Source organism: Puma concolor, chromosome C1, assembly GCF_028749965.1.
Source record: "Puma concolor isolate L17-30 chromosome C1, mPumCon1.1.hap2, whole genome shotgun sequence".
Lineage (NCBI taxonomy): Eukaryota > Metazoa > Chordata > Mammalia > Carnivora > Felidae > Puma > Puma concolor.
This window is the reverse complement of record NC_141674.1, coordinates 199,106,987-199,123,391: the sequence shown is the minus strand read 5'-3', so window position 1 is coordinate 199,123,391 and position 16,405 is coordinate 199,106,987.

Below are 16,405 nucleotides of genomic sequence, written 5' to 3'. Positions count from 1 at the left end.
ATGGATATATGAATATTTTTTAAGTAAAATACATATGCTACAAGAGATCTTATATGTGTATATATGTTTCAAAGTCATATTATAAACCATTGAGTTTGTAATAAAAACAGCAGAAACCTAACACATCCATTCCCAGTCTATTTCTCTGTGCCTTAAGGCAACTATCAGCAACATTTTTAGCTATATATTCTGGTATTTAATTCTATATTTCCAAGTAACATGCTTTATTACTATTTCTTGATTTTCAAACTTTACACACTATCTATGAACCTCCTGTTACTAAGGACAAGAATTTAGCTCTGTAAACCCCTATTCTGTCACTCCTGCCACCCTCCCTCCAATACACACTTATGTCTGCTTCACTTTTTTTCTGTTCTTTAATAGAGATATTTCATGATTTGGAGTTCAATTAATATTCAAAACTCACATTATCAAATTATTGCTATGTAAATATTATTTAGAGATAATATAGTGATAACTGCATTTTGTGTTATAGTACTTTTCTATTTTTCCTGAAGTTTATATTTGCTTTTGTTTTTATTTGTTTACTTTCCCATATACCAATAATTAATTTTATCTCCTAACTCTCTAACACAGTTAAAATTCTCCAATTAATATACTGTAAAAAGCAAATATCATTTTGTTCTTTAAGTTATGCCTTTTGAAGCCTTGTTTTATCCATTTAAAATCTGGGCTTTTCATCTGTAGGCCTTCAATGGCAGTATCATCCCAAGGCTTACCTTAATTAATATCCTTATACATTCCTTCACATTTTTAATGGTTTTCTTCCTCATTTTGGTAGAAAATACCATCAAATAACTTTCTGAAAATTATTCATAAGAGATAAATGTCTTGAGTCTATGTCTAAAAAATGCTTTTATTCTACTCTCATCCTTGAGAGTAGTTGGTGTGACTGTTATAGATTGAAAGTATTTTTTTTTTCAAAATCTTGAAGAGATTCTGCCATTACCTTCCAATTTTCAGTGTTGTTATTAACAAGTTTTATGTTCATATGTTCTGATTTTTTTTCTTTTCTGTATCTATAAGTTTTTAAAATTTTCTTTTCATCTATGATTTTCTGACATTACATAGGGATTCCCTCAGTATAAATTTTTCTAAATCATTGTGTGGAATCATTGTGAGACTCATTTCAATCTAGGAATTGACATTGTTTCGTCCTGGGAAATTTTGTACAGTTTTAATTTATTCTCTCTCATCAAAACTCCAAGTTTTGAAAATTATATCTCATAGACTTTCTATACAGTTGTCTCATTTTTTCCTCCAATTTTATTTTTATGAACTTTGAATTTCTGCTATTATATATATATTTTTTAATTTTTAATATTTCTCTTATGATTCTGGTTCTTGCTTTTATTTATTTAAAAAAATTAATGTTTATTTATTTTTGAGAGAGATAGGGAGACAGAGCATGAGCAGGAAAAGGGTAGAGAGAGGGAGATACAGAATCCAAAGCAGGTTCCAGGTTCTGAGTTGTCAGTACAGAGCCTGACACAGGGCTCGAACTCACAAACTGTGAGATCATGACCTGAGCTGAAGTCAGATGCTTAACCGACTGCGTCACCCAGGTGCCCCTCTGGTTCTCACTTTTAAAAAATTATAGGTATAGGGGTGCCTGGGTGGCTCAGTTCGCTGGGCCTCGGACAGTTCTGACAGTTCAGAGCCTCTGTGCTGGCAGTTCAGAGCCTGGAGCCTGCTTCAGATTCTGTGTCTCCCTCTCTCTCTGTCCCTCACCTGCTCACACTCTTTCTCTCTCTCTCAAAAATAAATAAACATTTTCAAAAATAGATAAGAAATTATAGGTATTGTTCTCATTTCCTGGATGTAATAGTAATAATCATTTCTGTTTTTTTTTGTTTTGATTCTATTTTGTCTGTTTCTGTTTTTGACTTTTTAAATACTTTTCTCACGTGTCTAATGATCCTTTGATATTTTTGTTAAGTTGATTCATATGAAATTGCTATTTTTGTAAGTTAGAAATGTTTGAGTGTTGGTAATTTCATATGGTTCATTTAAGAGTAAGCTCTTTAAAAACTGAAGTCCTAGATGCAGAGTGGAGAGGGTATTGAGAATTTGATCATTTAGCATGCAGACTCTTATTCAACACTTTTGTCACTTTACTTCCACCCTCAATTTATGTCTGATTCCTTGAATAGATCCTGTCTTGTGCAGCTTTTCCAGAAAGCAAATCTTCAATCTATTGCTGGACTAAAAATGGGTTAGTGGCCTGAGAATATAAACAAAGGAAGAGGATCCAGAGATATTATTTAAAAATTTCAACAAAACCTATTCTCCATTATGCCCTGTGGTTTTTGAAGGACCTGGATTGGGAAATTCCTAAACCTTTCTAACATTCTGCAAGGGGTATCGGCTTTTTGTTCATCTTGCTTGTCTCCTTCCTGTATTTTGGTAAGTGAGTACCATTCATCCATTCACTTTCCAAAATTTGACTTCTGGTCTTTTCTTTAATTTCTTCTTCTGTATTATTTGAGGGCTTATACCTGTTTTATATAGTTCATTTTGGGGAAAGAGCTGAAATAAATACATGTGCTCAATCCCCAAGGTTTAACCCAAAGTTTTGGATTAAAAATTGAGAACATTTGGTTTCACCACTTATTTTGTAGGAACACAAAATCCCAGAAAAATGGTTCGGCCAAGTTATTTGAAGTTCAGTTACAGAATCAGGACTAGACTCCAAATCCCTGATTCTTGGTGTAATTTCTGCTGTACCATTATCTCTCATTATAGACCATTGTTCTCTTCTCTTCATTACACAAATGACCAGATTTTTACTCAAGGAGCTTAACTATACTTATTTAAATAATTTAATAGCCACAAGACTATAGCAAATTCATTCCCTAGCTCACTGCTTGTATAAAGTGTTTTTCCATTATTGTCCCAATATCTATGTGTGCTCCACTAGTGGATAGTGAAGTTTTAAATTTTCACAAGTAGTGAAGCTAAAAGTAGACACTCATTATTTTTTATATATGGAATTAATATTTGTAACCTAGAAAAGTTATTTGCTCTGGGTTGGAGATGACAGGTGTTTGTTTGTTTGTTTGTTTGTTTTAACAATTTTAAGAACAGAACAAATGAACCTCATGAATGATATGATCTTCTCATCCTCAACACATTCCACCATTTTTTCTTTTATTATAATATTGACTTAATAGTTTATTGAAATAATTCAAATTCCATAATTTGAAATCAGTCAATACATAAAAGTACAAATAAAAAGAGTAACAAATTATTATACACATCCAAACAAAAACAAAAAACACTGTTACCATATTGTAAATCAAATTCTAGGTATATCTTATGCATATATAGAGAAAGAAGATATGTTGAAAGGAAAGGGGATTTGCCAAAAAATGTTTTAAAACAATGGAATATTTAAGTAAAATGCATTCAACTGTAATTGAAAGGAATTAAAAAAAAACAATCAGATTAAAGCTGTAGTAGTTACTGAGCTTCAGATAAACATAACTTCATAAAGAAAGCATGAAGAAGAATCTCCGTTAAACTCATGCTTAAATTTCACTCAGTATGAACTGAATCCTTGTTTTAAAAGATTTCCATCCATCTCAGAGACTAGCCTTCTGAATAACAGGTAAAAGTTCTGGACTCTGAAATCAAATGCCACATTAAAATTCTACCTCTGTCACTCAAAAGGGGTATATATTTGGGTACATTTCTTAAGCTCTCCATTCTTCAGTTTCCTCAACTGTATTATAGAACAAGGATAACAGTAGATAACTTGAAAGTGCTTTGTGATGATTGAGTCCTCAGAACAACTTTAGAAAAACAGGTGAGCAAATGTTAGATATTATAATTCACTTTTGGCCTTCAAAATCCTCCAATTTGACTCTTGCTGGTCATATTTTTTCATTTATTATATTTGTATCATTTTCATATTCTAATTTTTAAACTTAATTTTACCAGTTTTTTAGCTTGGAGATCTATGTGTAAATTAATTCAATATACATAACAAATTATGTTACTATAGCTTCCTTATTTCTAATTTCTTTGATTTATTTTATATAAGGCTAGTTGCTGTAAACCCCTTCATGGCTCATAATCCCTCTCCAACTTAAAAGATCAAATCCAATCTCAGGAATCTAACTCTTGGCAACCTCTTTAGACCCATCTGTCAACCTGTCCTTTCCTACACAGTACTATCATGTCCTCCATTTTTCCAACAACATGTCCAACATATTCTCCTTTCATGGATATGCTAGACTCTAAACCTTTTGCCTTTGCACATGATGTTGTTTTATTTGGAACACCATTTTTCTCCAGGCTGCTTAGCAAATATCTACTTAACTTGCAATATAAACTTTCCTGATTTTAACAGGTGACATCGCAGTTCTTTTCTAATCACTCAGCCCCTAAACCGAAGAGTTATCCTCTACTTCTCTCAACACCTCATACCCAATATCTAATCCTTCAGTGAGTTCTGTCACCTCACCTCAAAACTATATATTAAGTCTAACCACTTTTAATATCTTCACTGCTAGGATCCTGATCCAAACCATCATCATGTCTTTCTGGACGACCCCATGAAATTCCTAAATTGTTTCCCTTCCTCTACCTTGGCCCTTTACTGTCCCCTCTTTACACTAACAGAACAATTCTCACATCCCTTCTGTTGCAAATCTGTGTTGGTTTTATGAGAATCCTGGGAATCTTAATGTTATTTCTGTTGAATAATGCTATAAAATATGTTTTTAAGTTATAATGGCAAGCATGAAATGAAAGTTAAAGATAATCTTAGAGATTGAATATCTTCATTATATAACAAAAAGTCTTTGTTTTCTAATCAGGAAATATTATTGTCCTTTTTTTTTTACACTAGGAGGCAACTTCACTACCTTTATTTCCAAAATTTAAGGTACATTCTAAGAATAAATATTCATTTTCTTATGAAATTTTGAAGATTTCATAGCCTATGAGTCAATGTCTATGAGTTGGGAAATTTACTTTAGATTCTTAGATGTGTGAGTCATTTTACATAATTATATTTCTCAAGAATCCTTTGGTATTTAAAATTCATCTTGTCTTTACTCTCTGTGAAATTGGTGACATCTTTTTCTATCAGACCGAAGATTTCCTCTATAGCAGTTTCACTTCTGATATTTTCAACTGATAAGAAAGGAAGAAAAATAAATAAAGAAGAAAGAAAGGAAGGAAAAAAGGTTAGAAAGAAGGAAGGAAGGGAGGGAAGGAAGGAGGGACGGAGGGATGGGTGGTTGGATGGAGAGAAGGAAGGAAAGAAATGTAATGCATGCAAAAACTCCCCATCACTAAAACCAAAGTGAAAGATTAATACTTTACTAGTAATAATACTACCTTTCCTAGCATTAGTACCAATAATAATAACAGCAACAACAGCCATTTACTGAATACTCTTTATGTGCTAGGCTCAGAAGAAAACATTTTACAAGTATCTTCTCATTTAATATCCATGGTACAATTTAATACCGGTGCTACAAGATGTTAAGTAAATTGCTCTAGGTCACCCAGCTAGTAGGTAACATTGCCAAAACTCAGGTCTCCTAATATGATGCTCTGACACTATCTGATACTCTTTTACAGTATCCCTCATCATTAAATAATGAATAAAAATGCAAAAATATCCTTCAAGGTTGAGTTAAGAAACTGGAAATATTTGTGGTTATGGTTTTTGTTTCCTCCATTGAAAAACAGATTGTGTTTCACAGTTTTAAATCACAACAACTCCATTAGCATTCAGCTTTTGCTGTGAAAGAGCTTGGATCTTTGCCATAAAATGCCCTTTAAAGTGAAATTTGGCCAAACTGTAGCCTAGGAACAATCGTGGGGCAGAATTGATCTACTAAAATGAAATTGCTAGACTTGAGTGATCTAGCAACCATAATGCATTATGCTGACTACATAGATTCCAAAGTTTTTAAAAATGTCAATAAAGCACTAATTTTTCATGTTCAGAGACATTCACAAATAATTTACCTAATTTATTTCACTTATTTTGGAAACATGAAATTATACCAGTTTAAAAATTTTTTTTTCAACGTTTTTATTTATTTTTGGGACAGAGAGAGACAGAGCATGAACGGGGGAGGGGCAGAGAGAGAGGGAGACACAGAATCAGAAACAGGCTCCAGGCTCCGAGCCATCAGCCCAGAGCCTGACGCGGAGCTCAAACTCACGGTCCGCGAGATCGTGACCTGGCTGAAGCCGGACGCTTAACCGACTGCACCACCCAGGCGCCCCATAATTATACCAGTTTAAACCACAGTTATAAGAAGATGTACTTCCCCCAATTCTTTACCCAACCCAAAGGTACAGGAATTTAGGGTAGGGAATATGTAGCCTGAACTGTAGCTTACAGAATTTTTGCCTTACTTGCCATTTTTGAACTGTTGGTTGTAAGTGACAGAAATTCAAAACAGCTTAAACATAAAATGAATTTATTGATTCCTGTAAATATAAATTTTGGAGGTATTTGCCTCTAGGTATGCCTGGATCCAGATGATCAACACTATTGTCATGAACCTGCCTCATTTTGGCTCCCAAATTTGCCTATTCTGTGTTTCCTTAATTCCCAGGCAGGGGATATTTAAATAGTGGCAAAGATGGTAAATATTCTGTATTTAGTTTGGAAACATCATAAGAATAAAAGTGCCTCTGTCCTTGTTGCTCCAGTTAAAGTTTCTGGAATGGCTACCATTGGCTCCTTTTGTGTCATGTAGCCATCCCTGAGTAATTACCAAGGCCAAGGGCATGGAGTGCTCTGAATGACCACCTGAGTCTGGCAAGTTTATCTCATAGGTCAACTGTGCTCCACTATTGCCCCTGGGCCACAACTTGGCCAAAAATTTCATTTTAAAGGTCATCCATCCACTCCTAAGGCTGAAAACTTGAGTCAGTTCCACTCAAACCTTATGGTGGGAAGTAGAAGTGTTATTCCTGTTCCTATATATAGAGGTTAGTGAAACAAAACAAAAGGAATCTAGATATCTAGACCTTTTTTTTCAAGTGACAGAGAAATACAGTAATCTCTCACCAACATCTCACTTTATTGGCATGAAATTCTGCTTTTGCTAGTTTATGTCAGTTTAACTTTACCATTTTTGGGCATACATAGGTCCTAACATAAGCCTGAATTTCCAATCATTTCTTTTTTTCTTTTTTTTAAATTTTTATTTATTTTTGAGAGAAACAGAGTGTAAGTGGGGGAAGGGCAGAGAGAGAAAGAGAGAGGGAGACACAGAATCCGAAGCAGGCTCTAGGCTCTGAGCTATCAGCACAGAGCCCGACACAGGGCTCATGTCCTGAGCTGAAGTCAGATGCCCAACTGACTGAGCCACCCAGGTGCCCCTCCAACCATTTCTCTTGGCAAGAATTAGACAGAAAACTGAATATTTGCATAGAAGATGAAGACAAAGTGATCTATAGAGGAGGAATAGAACTGTTTAGGATAAACTTAGGAAGCATAAGAGATGTTAAATCCTGCATTAGAGATATTCCAATTTCAGCTTTAAGTGGTGTGTCAAGAGGACTGATGATGTTTGCTTTGGAGTGACTTTATCTTGGATAGAACCACCATTTTATACCTCCTTATGTATTAAGAGAGAGTTAAAAAAGTAGCAACTCAGCTAAGCTTCTTCCATTATAAGCATCAAAGTTACTCTCTGTCTCTGGGACTGTGGTGAAATATAGGAGATGAGAATAAATAACTATAAATCATAAAATCAGAAAAATAGTAAACATTTGGATGAAGAAATGGGCATAGAGAGTAAATTTTAGCATTCATTTTATAATCAGCCAAGACAGGTTAATCAATGAGTGTCTGGTTGAAATTGCAAGGAAGAAAAAGTAAATTCTTAAATGTTTATCGTGAAGAATGAAATGCATATGAAAATTAATTGTACAGTGCTTATTACTATTTATCACCAGGAATAATAATAGTATCTCACTTGTCAAGCTGCTGTGGAGATTAAATGAGATGATAATGTGCAGTGCTGGGCTTAAAGGAAGTCCTCAATAATAGTATATGGAAGTTAAATACCCTTTCATGCTGTTTTATCTTAATTACAATTAAAAAAAAATCCTAACAGTTTTCATAATTTCATTTATAATCTCCTGGCCTGGCTTTATTTTTCCTGAAGGTTTTAAGTTTCTCAGTCATGAATTTTCTAATGCAAGTACTTTTCATGAACCAAATCACTAAAGCCAATGTGGATAGTACATCGAATATATTCCCTGGGCTCTAAGGGAAAACTGTAGATAACTCTGGGCTAAAAGGGCCTCAAAAGAAACTTGCTCTTCCACATAGCCAGAGAGACCTCAGGGAAAGAAGAAAGAGAGGAAGAGTTTCAGGCTCTGCCTAGAAGACTTAGTCTGCCAATCCCTGGGAAGCTTGAACTCACAGAGCTCCACGGCATGCCTAGGGAAGCCTCTACATTTAAGGAAAACACCCTGTTAGCAGCCTTCTATTCTCTCAGCCCCTTTTGGCTCTACTCCAATCCATTCTTAGCTCTGTAGCCTAATCTCTTTAAGATGCTTTTTCTTTTAGTCTTAATTCATGTACTGCTTAAGCATTGGCATTTAAGGTGAGTCTAGGTTTTTCTCTCTTCCATTTATCACCCTCCATAGCCCATTGGACCTGTTAATTCTTCCTCATGAATATTCTAAGGATCTCCCATCCTGGTTTCCATGACCCAGGCAGAGACTTTGATTGTCAACCCCAGAGACTGTTATGCACACATTTATTGTTTCTCTGTTTCTTTTCTCTTCCTTTTCAAAGTTTTCCTCCATAGAGCAACAGGAAGTAATCTTCATCAAAGGTAAATTTGGCATTCCACTTTCCAGTTCAACATTCTCCGACAACCCTCTGTCGTACAGGACAAAAACTACAATCCTTCATAAGACTCTCCTGGATCTTGATGATGTCTCCTACCAATTATCCAGCCTCAATTCTTTGGCCCCAGGCCCTCCTAGTAGTTTGAATCTTTAACTTCCAGCCATCTAAAAGATGTGTGGTTTTCTGAACTTGCCAAGCTCTTTATCCTCCGAATTTGTACCTGCTTTCCCCTCTTAGGACACTCTCCTCCTTCTATGTTACCATAAAACTCTTGCTTTTCTCCAGTTTCAGTTTAAATGTTAGTATTTACTATGAACGTTCCTTGATACTGAAGGTCTTTAATTCACTTACTCACTCATTTATGGTTTTGTTCAATATTTACTGGGTCCCTAATATGCACTGGTCCTTAAATGCTCCTTCTGTTATGTTCCCACTGAACTTTTCTATTCACTTATAGAAGTGTTCTTCTTTAAAAAAAAAAAAAAAAAAAGTTTATTTATTTATTTTGAGAGAGAATGGGAGAGGGGCAGAGAGAGAGGGAGAGGGAGAATCCCAAGCAGGCTTCTTGCTGTCAGTGCAAAGCCCAACTGACAATCTCATGAGCTGTGAGAAAATCATCTGAGCTGAAATTAAGAGTCAGATGCTTAACCGACTGAGCCACCCAGATGCTCCTAGTAGTGTTCTTATTGTGCCATATTTTGTTGTTGTTTTCTGCCTCTTTCCAAAAACACTTGAATACTCAAAAGAATAAGAGCTATGCATTTAAATTTTTTTTAACCTTTTTTTTTTTTTGAGAGAGAGAGAGCACAAGAATGAGCAGGGGAGGGGCAGACAGAGGGAGACAGAAAATCTGAAGCAGGCTTTGTGCTGTGAGCTCAGAGCCTGATATGGAGCTCAAACTCACCACTGTGAGATCATGATCTGTGCAAAACCAAGAGCTGGCCACTTAACCGACTGAGCCACCCAGGTGCCCTAAGAGCTATGCATTTTAATCCCATCCCTACAGCATAGAATAGTATATAGCACATAACAGATGCATATTCAAATAATTGCTGAATGAAAGAATTTACTCGGAAGAGTAGGCAAGTTAAAGAGGCAGTTGGATTGGCACAGGAAAATGGAAATCCTCCTAATGGGAGTTATCTAAACTATGATCCTTTCCTGTACCTCTTCAGAGGAGCACTGGGCAATCATACCGGGTTGTTGTTTTTGTGTTGCTCCCTTCCTTCTGTTTTCCCTCCTGCTTCTCTAGGAGATAGCTGTTCACTCCAATTGATTGGTACTGCCCACTGAACACTCAGAACAGTGAATGGGCTAATTTTCTAGAATCCCTGTTTGTTAAGCTAAACTTGAAATAAAATAATGTCAGGACATAATGAGTAACAGTGCGGAGACCCAAAGAACTTCTGAGAGCCATTTTTCTCTTCTTATTCTAGGAAAAATAATACTTAAGCCACATTTTGTATTATTATTTTGCCTTCTCACAGCTCATAAGTAGGCAACTGGTAGCTATGAGGAATAATTATTTTCCTGATTGATTAGATGCTTCAGGATATAGGCATGCTAATGTACAAGGAAAATCTTGAAATGTATTACTATTCTTACTTCCAAAATATTCTGTTGATTCGCTTTCCTTATTTTGAAGGAGCCTCATGGAATATTTAATTACATGTAGTTTTGTATGGTGGTTTCATTCATTTCACAGCTATGAGTATGCACGTTTGTACTGGTGGTAATATTGAGATGGTTCCAACAATGATCACTACAGCATATTTTGAAGTTTTGACTCCAGAATGAATTTGAAAAATATCTGTAGTATCTGATATCCTTTATGTAACCTCTAATATGCTATTATTATGGCATTATGGTGAAAACCATTGAATTCATGAATAAAGTAGATAAAAGAACAAAATTATTTTTCACTATCATACTATTTTTTAAAGATCACCTTTGTTCAAGTTTTACTTTGGGTTTAATAGTAACAATCCCTTAGACCGTGACTATTTTGGAGTGCTCACTATGTACCAGGCATTGTATAAGGCATTCAAAGTAGAAAGGACGTAAATGATTATTGATTGACAACTATGGGTCAAGCAGCATGCCAGGCACAGAACATATACTACCTCATCTAACCCTTATAGGGAGTGCCTTTCTAATTTACAGAATAGGTGAACTATTCCTGTATATGAAAATTAAGAAACTGAGCTCAAAGACAATTGAGAAGATAAACATGATCTATATCTTCCTCTCAAACGCTTCCTAATTCTTATGATAAGAAATGACAACCTTGGGGGATTCCTGGGAAATGGCATACTCTTCCTGGAACATGGCAAACCTTGCCATTCCCATTCTCTCCTTCTGAGCCAACCTAATGGTGAGGCCTACAGACCTACAGAGGAGGCCTTCACAGTCAAGTGAAGCTGCAGTCCGTCATTGTTATGACAAGGAGAACTAATGCTGTACTTTCACTGCTAGTGGCTGGATGAGGTCTGGAGATTGGCCTGGAAGAGTATATCAGATTCAGGGCTGCAGAGATCTGAGAATTCCTAAGATGAAATTTGATATCAACTTGTTTGAGTGAGTGTTGTCTCCCGAGATGTCACGGAATTGGGGATCAATTCCCCTCTGGGGCTGGGAGGGCATGAGGATACTGGCGAGCTGTGCATCTTCCTACTGGTGTCTCACCAAGGGACCACAAACCTTTTTGGCTACACTATGGTCCTGTGAGGGCAGAAACAACTGTGTTTTAGACAATATATGGGATAGCAGCATCTGAAAGTTCTCCAAAGCTTGCTTGAATCCCCCTGAGCAGACATACAGACATAACAAATGCCTATGGGGACCCAGATACCAGGGATAAGAAGAATAAGAGAGACTTAGGGCAAGTGTCTTGATGAAAACTAATGGGGAAAAGATGATAGGACAAATAGCAACTGAATTTGAACAATTATACAGCACACAATAGCATTTAGGAGATTAACGCAGTATAATGAAGGTTTTCTACTACCAAAAAAAAACCAAAAAACAAAAAAACAAAAAACGGCAACCTAAACAATACATATCTCACTACAGGATCTGAATTGCACTGAAATCTAACTTTGTGACCTTGAAGATCAAGAAGATATATCATAAAGCACAGAGCAAAACATTCGGGAGATTAAAATCACAAGAAAAAAGATCCGGTGGGATAAAAATCAAAATAACTGTAGAATTGCTACTAGGGATTCCCTCTTTTGTCTTTTGTTTGTTTTTTAATTTTTTTTAATGTTTATTTATTTTTGAGAGAGACAGAGCACAAGTGGGGGAGGGGCAGAGAGAGAGGGAGACACAGAATCCTAAGCAAGCTCCAGGCTCTGAGCTGTCAGCACAGAGCCCAACACGGGGCTCAAACTCACAAGCTATGAGATCATGACTTGAGCCACAGTTGGAAGCTTAACCAACTGAGCCACCTAGGTGTCCCAAGGGATTCCCTCTTTTGAATAATGGTCATTATAGAAGGAGAAAAAGAAAAGGCAGGGAAGATAGAGTTTAGCAGAGAATGGAGCAGTGCACAGGGGAGAGTGGGTAAAGACAGTGGAGTGCACAGGGGAGAGTGGGTAAAGAGAGTGGAGTGCACAGGGGAGAGTGGGTAAAGGATAAAGGATAAAGGAGAAGACTGCCTTGGAAAGTGATATGATACAATCCTATTCATGGATCATTTTATATGTGAGTACATGTGAGTGTATACTATTTTTTGTCTATGTATTATTTATTAGAAAAAGTTAATTTCTATAGATTTTGGGATAGCCATAAGTGAAAAAAAATATAACACCCAGTGTAATGTGTAGAATATGATGCTATTGATTTTAAAAAAGAAAAATCAAAGCCCTGTGTATGTGTGTGCACATGTATACATGTGTGTATGGGAGCGTGTGCATGTATGTAAATCGGTATATGTGCTTATACGTAGGAGAGGAAATTGAATAAGAGAATAGAGAAATCATCTTCATATTGTTCAATTTGTTACTATAGTTGTGTATTGGAAATTTCATAATTTAGAAAACATCAAATTAATAAATTACAATAAGAAGGTTTAAGGTGCTAATATCTGGGTAATTTAATAATTGGGATGAGGTTTAATAATGTGTAATAAAGATGATCTTTTGGCAATATCAAATCAATGCATTTTCATCCTCAGAAATCTCTGCCTGCAGTTATCCAGTGAGCTTCCACATAAAGAGCCATACCGGAAAATTACTGTTGGTTCTTCTTATGGTGAGAGAAATGCAGATGCCCCTCTGTAATAACCACTACACCATGAGCCTTGCTCCTTCAGTGAAGAAGGAGGAAATGATGCAGAGAAGCAGTTCTTACAAGAGATACAACATCACCTCTAAGGGGGCATTTTTCAAAACTGTGGGGCTCTTTTGTTATTGTTGTCCCACGGTGCTTACAGGCAGCCTTTTATACACAATGAGTCAAGTCCAGGGATTCTAGACAGCTAGAGTGAGTGGTCCAATTCTTTGAAATAAAGTAGTAGCTTAAGCTACAGGCATATTTGTGCAAGTCAAAGACCTGCTTAAAGTCATCTTGAGCCTAGAACCGTACTCCATCTGACATTAAAAACAGGGAGTATATTTTTGTCCAATTTTAATACATACTGAAATTTCTAAAAGTGTTACTACATATAGAATAAGTGGTAGGAAAATCATACTTTCACTTGCAACTTTACTGTGATTTGGTCAGTGTTTCAGAATATTGTCAACAAAGTACTCACGGAGTTTGAGTCTCTAGTACAGAATTGATAACAGTCACATTCAGGTGATTCTGCATATAGACTTAACCATCAGACCAATTCAATATGTCTTTCCTTGTAATTATGACTAAGCATTTGTTTTCCTTTTGAAATACATAAAGGATAAATTGTGCTTTATTTCTCTTTTTATAATAGTTATGATATGATATTGATTTTTCTGAAGTTATGTGAGGAGTCATATTATCTATGATTTTCATTCACAAGAACAAAGACAGTGGCACAAATTATTTGTCATTCAAAGGGTATATCGTGTCTGATAGGGTGAGAATGCTTCTGGCCTTTGGAGTGTGGGCATGAGAAGGGGACACAGAGTAAGGAAGCAGATGCCAGACAGAGTCCTTGATTATCCTCTACTTCGGGGCTCACACTTTCAACCTAGTGTGTCACAGAAACATCCAGATGGGTGGGCAAGCCTCACATCACCGTTATCATTGGCATGCTTCCCAGGTGTATGTGGTGGGGTAAGTTGTCAATATCTAGCAGAATCCTCACACCCGGCATGGCCCAGTAGCTAGAGAGCTGAAATGGTGGTAGGAGACAGAGAAGCCTGAGGCAGCACTCTGCTTCTTCATTTCCTACACAGGAAATTCTCAATTGAAAAACCACAGAGCTGCATCCTCATTTGAGAAACCATCGAGCTTCCAAGAGGGCTGATGAACCTGCAGAAGGCAAATAGCAAAGAGAAGCAGCAGACTGGAAAGCTGAGGCAGAGAGCCAAGAAGTGGTTACCACCTGCAAGAGGCAGACCAGTCTGTGAAACCGAGCGGTCATCAATTCAAGAAACTGAATAAATGAATTACTCTGAAGCCAGAGCTTGGGAAAATGCAGAAAAAAATTCTAGGATCAGGTACCTCTTCCCCACTTCTGACATGGGGTCACACACATCTACACACCAAAAGGGAGGAAAATATGAAACTGGGTATTTACCTAGAGATGCTAAGTATTTATGTGCAAATACTGATTGAAGATACCTGGGTTTGCGTGAGCTTCCTGGGCTAGATTAAGTCTAATGTTTTGCCTTCCTATTCCAGTGGAAGAGCAGATCAGTTATCAGGAAAATTCAAAATTTGCATTGTCTTTTCTATTTAAACGCAGTAAAAGTGAAATTACAACCTGCTTGTAAATGTTAGTATTCTAAGACATTGTTTTTATTTTCTGATAGAGGGAAAATTTTAGTAGCAGAGTTTATTGGGCACTTGAGGTCCAAGGGGGGGATATCTCCAAGTTGGGAGATAGCAGAGAAAGGGGAATTTCCAGACACAAGCCAAGTTTTTTCACTTGACAGTTTTGCCTTGGGCCTATCCTGTTTGTCTTTATCTGGGCTCAGATAACTAGAAGCTGAGGCCAAAGGCTTGTCCTTTGTTCTACATGACAGGGCACAGCACAGCCTAGGCAAGAATTATATTAGAATCTATTAGAGAAAAGGGGGAGGAAGAGAAAAGACACAGTTTTTTCGAGTGTTGTTCTTATAAAATTCTTCTGCATGATTTGTTTCAAATACAGTTCCAAGATGTGTACGAGTTCCTTTAATTTTTTTCCCTCCTTTTGTTATCTGTTTATTTTTCTTCTTTCTTGCTCTAAGCATTCTTATTTTTATTGATTTTGGACTTCAACCACGGTGCATTTTGTGGGAAATGGAAAGAGTTTTAAGAGTGAGTCAATAAATTTAGAGCTAGGACAGAGGAAACACACTCAACAGAGGGTTATGGTCAATGTATTTGCCTAAATTCTCAATTTACTGTGCTAGGGACTTGGTTTAAGTTATGGATAAAGACGTTTAATGATTCTAGGAGAGCATATGCAGATGCTGATCACAGGGATTCAGACATCAAGAGGACGGTTTTATTTAGTCATTCAACAAATATTTATTGCACAATAAATACTGCTGGCTGCTGATAATACAGAGGTGAAAAGAAAAAACTGAAACTGTTCCTGTTCTCATGAGGCTTTAATTTTATGTGGGGAAGAGAAACACTAAACAAATAAACAAACAAATAAAGAATATGTACATGTCCAATGGCACTAAGCACTATAAAGAAAAACACAGCAGGTTAATAGATTAATAGTGATTGCTAAAAAAGGGAGAGTAGGTAGCCAATTTTAAGAAGTCCTCTTTTGAGAATGTGACATTTGGGAAGAAACCTAAATGAAACAGAAAGCCAATCATCATGATATGTAGAGAGTGCCTTTTCAGATAGAGAGACCAGCAAACACAAAGGCCCTGAGGCAACAGTGTGCCTGGCATATTTAAGGACAGCAAGGAGTCTATGTGGCTGGAGCAGAGTCACCAAAGAGGGGAGTGGTGACTCAGTTAGCTGGCAATAATCAAATCAGGGTAGGGCCTTAGGAGTTACTGAAAAGTCATTTTCCCCCCTGCTGACTGATTATAGATAGAATGCCGTGGAGTTTTGTTGAGGAGAGCAGTGAAATAATCTGATCTGTATTTTAACCAAATCAATTTGGCTGCTGTATTGAGAATACACTATCAGGTAAAACTCAGACGTTGGGAGGACATTGATATGGAAGTGGGATAGAAATAGATATCTAGATATCTTAGACACTGACAATATAAAATGTTTCAAGAAGGAAGCAGTTGTCAACTATGTCAAATGCTGCTATGAAGGCAAGTACATTTGTCCACTGGATCTGGTGATATGGGAAAAAACGATGTTGTTAAGAGCTGTTTCCATGGAGTTGGAATTGAAAGACTGGAGTGCTTTCAGGAGAGAACAGGAGGGAAGTGG